The sequence below is a fragment of the Xyrauchen texanus genome, chromosome 9, assembly GCF_025860055.1.
Source record: "Xyrauchen texanus isolate HMW12.3.18 chromosome 9, RBS_HiC_50CHRs, whole genome shotgun sequence".
NCBI lineage: Eukaryota > Metazoa > Chordata > Actinopteri > Cypriniformes > Catostomidae > Xyrauchen > Xyrauchen texanus.
Window position 1 is genome coordinate 16,218,276 of NC_068284.1, and position 11,067 is coordinate 16,229,342.

An 11,067-nucleotide genomic window follows, 5' to 3' on the forward strand; every position below is an offset into this window, starting at 1 on the left:
TACTCAGCATGGTCAGTGTATGCTTCTTTATATTGAGGTCTGGCAGTAATTACTCGGTGCCCCAGATACATTCGTAGATTTCCATTAAGTCCATTACGAATATCATTGGTATTGTCGCCAAAGTCATGTAGACCCTGCTGACGGCATTGTTCTTGTTGTAAATCAACAGCAAAAGCATGCTGATTATTCATGTTGGCCCTGAAAAAAATCAACACCAAAAAGAGTGAATGAGTGAAAAGATTTATGGCACATTGTATCAATGTGAAAAGATTTAGCCAATAAAATGTGAATTTTAATCCTCACTGGATTCACAAAATATTGATACTATATTTACAAAGGGTTGCATATGTTAACATAAGTAAACAGTAATACTAGTGTTAAGGGATTAATGGAAAGGAAGAGTCGAGAACCGGCTTGACATTATAAATAATATTTTATTGAAGGAATTAAAAGAAAAGACAAACACACAAAGGTGTCGGACAGCTACCTGTAAATCTCTCTCTCTGTCTCACTTTGTCTCCAGTCAGCCTTTATCCCTCTCTGAGGCTTGATTAGCGTAATTAGGGTCTGGGTGTGTAGCATCGTGACCCTGCCCCGCCTTCCGTCCTGTCACATTCTGCCCTCGTTCTCTCAGGCCGGGGAGCCCCCCGCATGACGTACACCCTCATTTATGCAAAGTAAACTTAAAGGATCAATATGTAATATTTAACTGTACTGAAGCATACAATTTTCATAATATGTTATCAGAGATTTAGGAAACAAGCTACGTTGAATTACAGGATTCTCCTAAATCAATGCTACAGCCAGTATATTCTACTTTGAAATGTCCGTTCTGGGCGGGAATTTCTGTTTGTGTTTTGATCCTGCTAATACCCATTTCCCAATAGTATTTCGACACCCCAGGTTGCCAGATTTGAAACAAGTTAGAGGGCAATCACAGAGCACTGCAGATATGGAAGCCAGCAATACATATAGCTAACATTGACAGATTTATACAAAATCCACATGAGCTGGTTTATAATTTATATTGTAAGGCTCATTGTTTGCCATTGTCAGTTTGCTTGTTCCTGTTGCGTGTCCTCAACCTGCCAACCCGTGTGAGCTTGGAGTCTAGGGAGGAGGGGTCAGGGCAGAGAACTCTCTCCGATATTTTGAATATTTGGACTACAGTACCCATTTAAAATGCTTGATGTCAGTGTTGCATATTGCTCCTTTAAAGGTTACATTGAAGTCAATTAATAATCAGGTAAAGCTAATGTGAACATACTCTTCCTGCATAAAATACCTGTAAGTAAGCCTAATGAATATCAAGTCATTTCAATGTGTAATTTTAAATTAATATACATTTACATACATATACATATTCATTTAGCAGAAGCTTTTATTCAAAGTGACTTGCAAATGAGGAATACAACAGAAGCGATTCATCCTAAAGAGGCAGTAATAACATAATTGCTGTAATACAAAGTTGCAAATTGCTCAGATAAGCACAAGTAGAGATGAAGTTGAGAGACAGTGGTGAAAGAATGCTTCAAGAAGAAGAAGAAAGAAGACAGTTATTGTATGATTGTGACAAGTGTTTGAGAAAGAGATGCGTCTTTAGTTGTTTTTTGAAGGGGGGAAGCTTACCAGGTTTTTGGCAGGTCATTCCACCAATGAGGAACAGTGTATGTGAATGTCCTGGAGAGTTATTTTGTGCCTCAGTGAGATGGCACAACGAGGCACCACTCACCCGCTGATTGTACATTTCTGAAGGGCATATTGACTTGAAGTACAGAGTGTAGATAAGGGGGTGCAGAGCGAGTGGTTGTTCTGTAAGTGAGCATCAATGACTTGAACTTGATGTGAGCAATCATTGGCAATGAATGCAGTTCGATGAAGAGAGGGATGACGTGCACTCTCTTAGGCTTGTTGAAGACAAATCGTGTCGCCGTGTTTTGGATCAGTTGCAGATTTTTTTACTGTACATGCAGAAAGTCCTGCCAGAAGAGCATTGCAGTAGTTAAGTCTAGATATAACAAGAGCCTGGACAACAAGTCATGTAGCATGCTCAGATAGAAAGGGTCTGATCTTCCTTATGTTATACAGTGCAAATCTGTATGATTAAGTTGTTCTTGTGATGTGATTTGTGAACTGATCGTCAAACACAACCCCTAGATTTCTGGCTGTCATGTATCGTGTAATTGCTGATGAGTCTAGTTGAATGGAAAACGACTCGGTTACTGACGTAACCTCGGTTCCCTGAGAGGAGGGAACGAGTATTGCGTAAGTAGCTTACGCTATGGGAAAACTCCGTTTCTCGAGAAATATTGAAGTCTTTATGTAAAACGCATTGCAGCTGCACAGCAGACAGCAATGAGCGAGGCAGCTCGGTCATTGGCTGTGCTGCGGCAACTTGCTCGAACCATGGACGGGCGACTCTGAACGCGCGACCAATAAGCGCTCAGCCACGCGCTCAGAGCCCGCCAAGATGGGCGTGGCTAAGGCTATATATTAGGCGCCCGTCATGAGAGTTCTTTAGGTTCAATCGACTGAAGCAACTGACCAAGCACAAGCACGGCAGCTTACGCAATACTCGCTCCTCCTCTCAGGGAACCGAGGTTACGTCAGTAACCGAGTCGTTCCTTCGAGAGGTCTCTCCTATTGCGTAAGTAGCTTACGCTATGGGAACACCATGCAAAACGCCGTGCGTGCTGACTTCGCTCTATAAAGCCAGAGGCAGATGCCTGAGCCTTAAAGCAAAGTGATTATTCAACGAGCCGGCCAACGGCGAGCTATATAATGGGATAATACAGAGCGCCTTTGCCCCAAGGTGGCCCATGGTGGGGCGCTCATTGTAAAAACACAAGCACATATCTTATGTACTGATTTTTCTATTTACTGATATGCATAAAAAACTCTCTTAGTCAGTCAGAGACGGATCTTATAAGGGAAGAGATAATGCTCAGCATATACGTACTCCAGTCCATACTACAGTCAGGCTGATAGAATGTTGGAATGCAATGAGGGGACCTGTAGGTTATAAAACCTGATAAATGTCGAAGGCGAGGCCCAGCCTGCCGCCGCACAAATATCCTCAATGGGTATCCCACTCGACCACGCCCACGAGGAGGCCATGCTCCTCGTAGAGTGAGCTCTGACGCCTAAGGGGCATTGAATGCCCTTGGCTTCATAAGCCAGCGCTATAGCATCTACTATCCATCGCGATATTCTTTGCTTTGAAACTGCGAGACCTTTAGTGTGGCCGCCAAAGCATACGAATAATTGTTCCGTCTGTCTGAACGGGGCAGAACGTTCCAAGTATACTCTGAGCGCCCTGACCGGGCAGAGTAAATTAGCGTCGCTTTCGTCTGCTGGAGACGATAACGCTGCCAGAGATATCACCTGTACTCTGAAGGGTGTGGAGAGCACTTTAGGAATATACCCGTGCTTTGGCCTAAGGATAACTCTGCAGTCGTTAGGTCCAAATTCCAAGCAAGCAGCGCTTGATGATAGCGCGTGCAGTTCGCCCACTCTCTTGACTGAGGCGAGTGCCAGCAAGAGCGCAGTTTTGAGCGAGAGCTGTTTAAGGTGCACGGTTCGGAGAGGTTCGAACGGGGCACTCTTGAGTGCGTCCAGGACCGTGGCAAGGTCCCAGATGGGGGGCCGAGGGGGGGCGAGGAGGGTTCATCCTCCTAGCGCCTCTTAGGAAACGAATGATTAGGTCGTTTTTCCCTAATGAGCGTCCTTTATCAGGATTGTGTGACGCCGCTATGGCAGCCACATAGATTTTGAGCATGGAGGGTGTGCGCCCCGCCTCCAGCAGCTCTTTCAAAAAGGCGAGTACACTTGGTATTTCGCACGATTTGGGGTTCAAGCTCTTGGTATCACACCAGTCACTGAACACTTTCCACTTTTGGGCATATAAGCGCCTCGTAGAGGGCGCTCGTGCCTCAGTGATGGTTCTCAACACTCCGCTGGGGAGGTTCTCTGGAACCCGTTGAGGGGCCATGCATGAAGGGCCCACAGATCGGGGCGAGGATGAAGAATCATCCCGTTGGCCTGCCTGAGGAGGTCCAGCCTCAACGGAATCGGCCATGGGGCAGATTGCATCATCTGCATCAGTTCTGGAAACCACGTCTGGTTCTTCCAGAGTGGGGCTACCAGGAGCACTGCACATTTCACCTCCCTGATCCGACTGATGACCTGAGGTAGCATCGCGATCGGGGGAAAAGCATACAAGGGGCGGCTCGGCCAGACTTGGGGGAGCGCGTCCCTGTTCTTTGAGAAGAAAAGAGGGCATTGTGCATTTTCCCTGGAGGCGAAGAGGTCGATCTCTACCTCGCCAAAGGTTTGCCATAACCACTGAACCGTCAGGGGGTGGAGAGACCATTCTCCTGGGAGAACTTTGTCTCTGGAGAGCATGTCCGCTCCCTGGTTCAGGACGCCTGGCACATGCGCTGCTCTCAGTGAGCGCAGGTTGTGCTGTGACCATAAGATGAGCTCCCTGGCCATAGAGTGCATGGAGCTCGACCTGAGTCCACCCTGGTGATTTATATATGATACTACCGTCATGTTGTCCATTCGGACCAGGACGTGTTCGTTTTTCAGGTACGGAAGCAGGGCTCTGAGAGCCAAGGCGACCGCTTTCATTTCCAGACAGTTTATATGTAGGCGCTTTTTCGGGTTTGACCAAAAACCGGAGACAGGCCTGCCCTCGTAAAGGGCCCCCCATCCTATTTTGGAGGCATCTGTCGTGATCATTTTTCTCTGTGTGTTCACGCCCAGACTCACGCCGGTTTGATACCAGTCGACGGCCTTCCAGGGCGTCAGGGCTTTTATACAGCCGTGATTCGCTCTGATTAAAAAGTGGCCCGAGCGCCACGCGTGAGTGGGGACACGGCTCTTGAGCCAGCGTTGGAGAGGACGCATGTGCAACAATCCTAGCTGGAGTACAGCTGATGCCGAGGCCATGAGACCGAGCATCCTTTGAAATCGTTTGACGGGGGCGCGCGCACCCACTCTGAATGATGTCGCTCTGATGAGAGTCTAGCACTATTCCCAGAAAAGAGATATTCTGGCTGGGGGATAGCACGCTCTTTGCAAAATTGATTATCAGACCCAGGCATTCTAGATGGCTGATAATCCAAGATCTGTGCGTTGTTAACTGACTCTCTGATTGTGCTAGGATTAGCCAATCGTCGAGGTAATTCAGTATTCGCACTCCCCGCTGTCTCAGGGGGGAAAGTGCTGCGTCCATACATTTTGTGAATGTACGGGGGGCCAATGATAGGCCGAATGGCTGTACTGTGTACTGGTATGACTGTCCCTCGAAAGCGAATCTCAGAAATGGCCTGTGATGAGGTGCTATCGGAATGTGAAAGTAAGCGTCCTTCAAATCCACTGATAGAAACCAATCCCCGGGGCGAACTTGCGCGAGGATATGTTTGGTCGTTAACATTCTGAACGAGCGAATCATGATGTCTGAGATCTAGGATGGGGCGGAGGCCACCGTCCTTTTTCGGGACGAGAAAGTAGCGGCTGTAAAAACCCGCCTCGCTCATAGAGGGAGGAACAGTTTCTATAGCGCCCTTCTCTATCAGTTTGAGCACCTCGGTGCGTAGAGACAGAGAGTGGTCCGGCTTTTGCGAGACACGCACTCTCTCTATTTTTTATTCCTATGGCTAGGAAGACTTATGAGGCTCCGGGTTCAGCACGATCTTGGGCCGAGGTCCCCGTCGCTCAGGCGGCTGCTTTCGGTTAGCGGAACACGAGCGGTGTCGAGCGTCCGTTTCAGGTCTGGGCTAGGAGACGGGAGGCGCCGCCCTGGCTCGCTGCTGCAGCTGAGGCGGTCTCTGGCGGCTCTGTGACGAGCTGGAGCGCTTGGGCAGGAAGTGACGCATAGCCTGCGAATTCTTCCGGGCTTCAGTGAAGCGTTCAGCGAACTCTCTTACCGCCGGTCCGAACAGGCCGCTTGGAGTGATAGGCGCATCGAGGAATGGCGCCTTATCCGCGTCCTTCATTTCTGTTAGCGTCAGCCACAGATGGCGCTCAAGGACAGTCAGGTTAGCCATGCCCCGGCCGATGGATTGGGCGGTGGCCTTTGTGGCTCGCAGGGCTACATCAGTGGCGCTGCGCAGGTCCTTGAAAGCCTCAGGTTCAGGTCCAGACTCGTCCATGGTGCGGAGAAGTTTGGCCTGATAGACCTGCAGAACAGCCATGGAATGAAGCGCTGACGCAGCTTGGCCGGTGGCGGCGTATGCGTGACCGGCGAGAGCTGAGGTAGATCGGCAGGGCTTCGAGGGATGAGAAGCTTTGGCTTTCCATCCAGCGGTGGAGGGTGGGCACAGATGGTTGGCCATAGCCTCCTCGAGGGGCGGGGTTCCCTCGTAGCCTCTTTCTCTCGCGCCGTCCACCGAGGAGAGCGAGGAAGAGAAAGAAGGCTTCAGGCGAGCAGAGTGCGGGGCTTTCCACGACTTTGTGAGTTCGTCGTGAACTTCGGCGAAGAAAGGGGAGGGTCTCTGTCGAGGGGCCTGCCGGCGCCCTTGCAGGAACCACTCATCCAGCCGGCTGCGGGCGGGTTCTTCCGGAGAAGACCAGTCGAGCCCGAGGTCTTCCACGGCTTTAGACAGGATGCGGACGATCTCTGAGTCCATGCTGGTGCCCCTGCTCGTGTCCGCTAATGTCGACGGCGCAGGGTCGAAGGCCGAGCCCGGCCAGTCGTCGGATGCAGCGTCAATGGAAAGGCTGTCATCCTTTTCACCGTCGTCCCCTGACGCGCCGAACGAGACGAGACCCACCGCTCTGGAGGAGTGCTGGTCTGCCTACGTGAATTGAACTGGCGGCAGGGAGTCCTCGGATGGTGGTGAAGCACGCGGGGACTGGCCCGGCGTGACATCACTGAAGTCCGCATGCTCTGGCGGCCTCCGTGAGCGGCGCTTTTTCTTGCGCGGCTCGAACAGAGGGGATGGCAGCACGGTGGTAGCAGGCTCGTTCGCGGCGAAGGCGGCAAAGTGAGCGCGCAGCTCGGTGAGGCCCAGGGAGTCACATTCGGGGCATCCGCCTTGAGTGAGAGCAGCTTCTGCGTGGTCAGGTCCCAGGCAGCGAGCGCAGAAAATGTGACGGTCCCCGTCAGGAAGAGGGCCTCTGCACGAGGCGCAGGTCGAAGGCATTTGAAACAACGCCTCGAATTTGCTCTTTCACTAAAGGACAAAAAGCTTCGCAGAGGCGAACACTTGCAAAGTAGCTTTTAGTAAAAGGATATCAAGGTGATGCGCGCCGGATGGCGTAGCAGAAGGCTTTGAAGGCCGCTGAAGGCGCCGGCATCCTCGTAGCAGTCCTGCTGTAGGCTTGTCGACGGCGAGCGAAAAGACTCCAATAATCCGGAGGATCTAGCGAAGAGAAGGTCTTTGCTGAAGGAGATTAAATCTAAAGAACTCTCATGACGGGGCGCCTAATATATAGCCTTAGCCACGCCCATCTTGGTGGGCTCTGAGCGCTGGGCGTGGCGCGCTCATTGGTCGCGCGTTCAGAGTCGCCCCGTCATTGGTTCGAGCAAGTTGCCGCAGCACAGCCAATGACCGAGCTGCCTCGCTCATTGCTGTCTGCTGTGCAGCTGCAATGCGTTTTCCCATAGCGTAAGCTACTTACGCAATAGGAGAGACCTCTCGAAAGGGAACTTATGATGAACTGCTCGGCTTGCTGTTAAAAATTGGAATTGGAGGTGGTGTTCTTTCGACCAACACAAAATCTCTACCTGACAAACTCTTGAATATTTACTAATAATGCTTAAAATAAATTAGTAAGATTACTGCATTAACTAAATATAAATAACACTGTTATATCTAGTGCTGCAAATATGTACAATTCTGTTATTCTCAACATGGGTTTAATTGTCCAGTTTTAAGCAATGGTGACTTGAAAAAATATGTGCAATCGGTTTCTAACTTTTCTTTAAGTAAAGTGAACAAGCTTTTTGTCAAATTAAAAAAGAAGGCACTCAAAAAAAGTTTAACATTTTCAACAGTTTATTTTCTAAAGCTGGAGTGCTCTTGAATAAACATTGAGAAAATGTGGAGTTTAGAGATGTCTTGTTGGACAACTATGAGCAGTCCAACATCAGTCTTACTGAAGTCGGCATTCAAATCCATCAACTTCTTGTGCCTCACTTACATTTCTGATTGCTGTTGCTGCCTACATAGGGATACTCACTTAAAGGATCCCAAAAAATAAAAGACAGCTTGTTAAACAACTTTCACACAAGAAATCAATCTTTTCATGTTCAACACTGTCAGTACTGCCTGTACTTCTTGAAAAATTAAAAACAGGTACCTGGTGGTTTGTGAAACCATTAGTTTTTTAAAATGCATAATGACACATTTTGATAATGATTTTGTCATGTTCACTGTTGTCTTTTGTTTTGTGCTGTTATTTTGAAGTTTAGTTTAGTTCCTGTTCCCTGTTTTGGTTTCTGTATTCCTTTTGTAGTTTCTTTTATTCTGTCATGTTCACTATTGTCTTTTGTTTTTGTGCTGTTATTTTGAAGTTTAGTTTAGTTGTTTGGTTTTTGTAGTCCTCTGTAGTTTCTTTGTATCATTGGTCTTTCCCTGATTGTTTCCTCCAGGTGTCCCTCATTCCCTTGTTTGTTCCCTCCTGTATTTAAACCTGGTTCTTTGTTCAGTCTTTGGTCGATTGTTGTTGAATGTTAACGTTTCATGTTCGTGCCCATGTTTGCTTACGCCTATCACCCGTGTTCATCCGAGGTTACCCTGCTCTTCGTGGATGTTTTGTCAACCTGTTCATCTGTGTGTATTTAGTGTTTAGTTTAGTTTTTTCCCATCGTGGACTTCTTTCATTTGTTCCTGAGTTTGTTTTTACTTTGTCTATGCTTGTTAAATAAAACCACAGTTGGATCCGCACCTCCCGTCTGCCTTCTCCTGACTTCCCTAATCATTCGTGACAGATTTATATTGATGCTGGGCAATTTTGGAGACCAATACATAATTAGCTCATACAATGTGACCAACTTTTGATAAAGTGAGAGCAATTCTATCTGATCTTTATAGGCTTCTAGAAGAGTTTTTCTAAAAAGACTGAGGTGCTTTCTCAGTGCTCTTCCTTAATGCAGATGTGGTATCTGTCATAGAAGCAGGCTTACTTTAATAGGAGACACACATATAAGCACACATAAGCCCATCTACTTTACACTTTATATAAATGGTTTATAAACATATTTACAGCTTGAATTAACTTTCATTTTGCATCAGTGTCACCCATTAGATGGTCAGCAATGCTCCAGCCAGGATGAAGGAAGAAAAATTAGGAGTTGCCCCCAAAAAGTATGACAGCATTTCACACTGCAAACTACATAAACAGGTCATTTTTTCTGACACATTTGATATTTTACTGCTATTACCACATTTCTCAATTCGGTATATTGTTAAATGACATCTTATGTGGTTAGGATTCTTTTAGTCCCACTGCTTTATCCTATTTTCGCCACTAGATGGAAACATTGTTTTGCTCTTGTTCATCTTAACATCCTGTATCTTTTGCTGTTTTGTTGTTGTCCAATACGTTTATTTGTTTATGTATCTTTGTTTATAAAATGATATTTAATAATACTTTGAGTTGCCATCAAGACTGTAGTACTTGCACCTTTAACACATTTTACCATGTTTAAATCCATTCCGCAGAATTCTGCAGATTTTCCAACAAGAAAATGCCCCAAAAAAAAGCAGATTCTGTCTGAGCCTGCTCATTACTTGCCACATGTCCAAAACAGAAAAAAAATAACTCAAATAATTAACTCTTCTACAGCTGACATTACAGTTATATTTGCATGTTATGTCAATTTTAATTAGAATTTACTGTTTTAAATGTTTGCTGTTTTACATGTACGCTATGGGGAGTGTCCTTCTATACGACCAAGTTGAAACCTTTCTACAATAACGGCTATCCTATAATTGGCTATGGTGTTTAGGCACCCTTTTATGCGCAAAGCTGTCTGGTATAGAAATGGGTGCACAAACACCAGTCCTCAGAAGGTTATATATGTAACCGAGGATACATACGTACTAAGTGGACTCAGAACACTTGACATTGCGTCACTAAGCCGATGCTATGGGGAACAGAATCCCATCATGCCACACTACATGACATAACCTTCCCAGAGAGGAAACATGATGCTGCGGTCTCGCGGGACGGCGTCCGACATGAATATGCTGCAAATGAATGATCTTCATGGTGGGCCAGGAGGATAACACTCAGAATGGATATATGAACTATACACATTAAGTATGAATTATCCCCTTCACGAACCCAATCTGGAAGGAAGTTTATTTGTAATGAAAGTGCCTGTGACTTTTGGGAAATTCAACGGTCTGAATGTAGGTGGTTGTGTAAGAAGTCAAGGAGTCCGTACTTAAAAAGAGGGTCATAAGCAAGGACGGATTAAGACCTGAGAGGCACATGGGCCGGTACACCGTGGGGGCCCCCCATGAGAGCCGTGCCAGGTCGAGTGAGAGATGCCATTGGCTGTGGCAAGTTGAGTAAGGGTCATGCCAGGTCAAGTGATAGCTGCCGTTTGAGGTGGCAGGTTGGGTGAGAGCCGAGTGAGAGCTACACTGCTGCGTGTAGCTTCACAGCTCTGGCTGGAGATGCCAAATCGTGCCTTATGTTTGAGATAGAAGGTCTCTCCTCTTGAGATGCTCTCCAGTTCCATCTCTGATTACAAGTCTACAAGCCAGATCTACTTTTTTTTTTTTCAACCATCACAACTTCAGTTGCTGTCAGGCCCAGAGTTCAATAAGCGAAATATTTTCTTATGCACAATTTTTTAATCCCAATATTATTGTTATAATTATTTATTTATTTATTGTGCACAGCTGGGATACAGCAAAATATTTATGTACACACAATAAAAAATTTTTGTTAGAGCACAATGTATTGTTTTTGTTGCTCTGTTACTGAGGATAGAAGCAATTTTCTTTGCACAGCTGTGTCTGGGATAAAGGCCATTACAGCTTCAGTCATGTGAGGGCCCAGAGACAGAGGATAGTCCAGGTTATGGGGCTGCTCACAATTGAA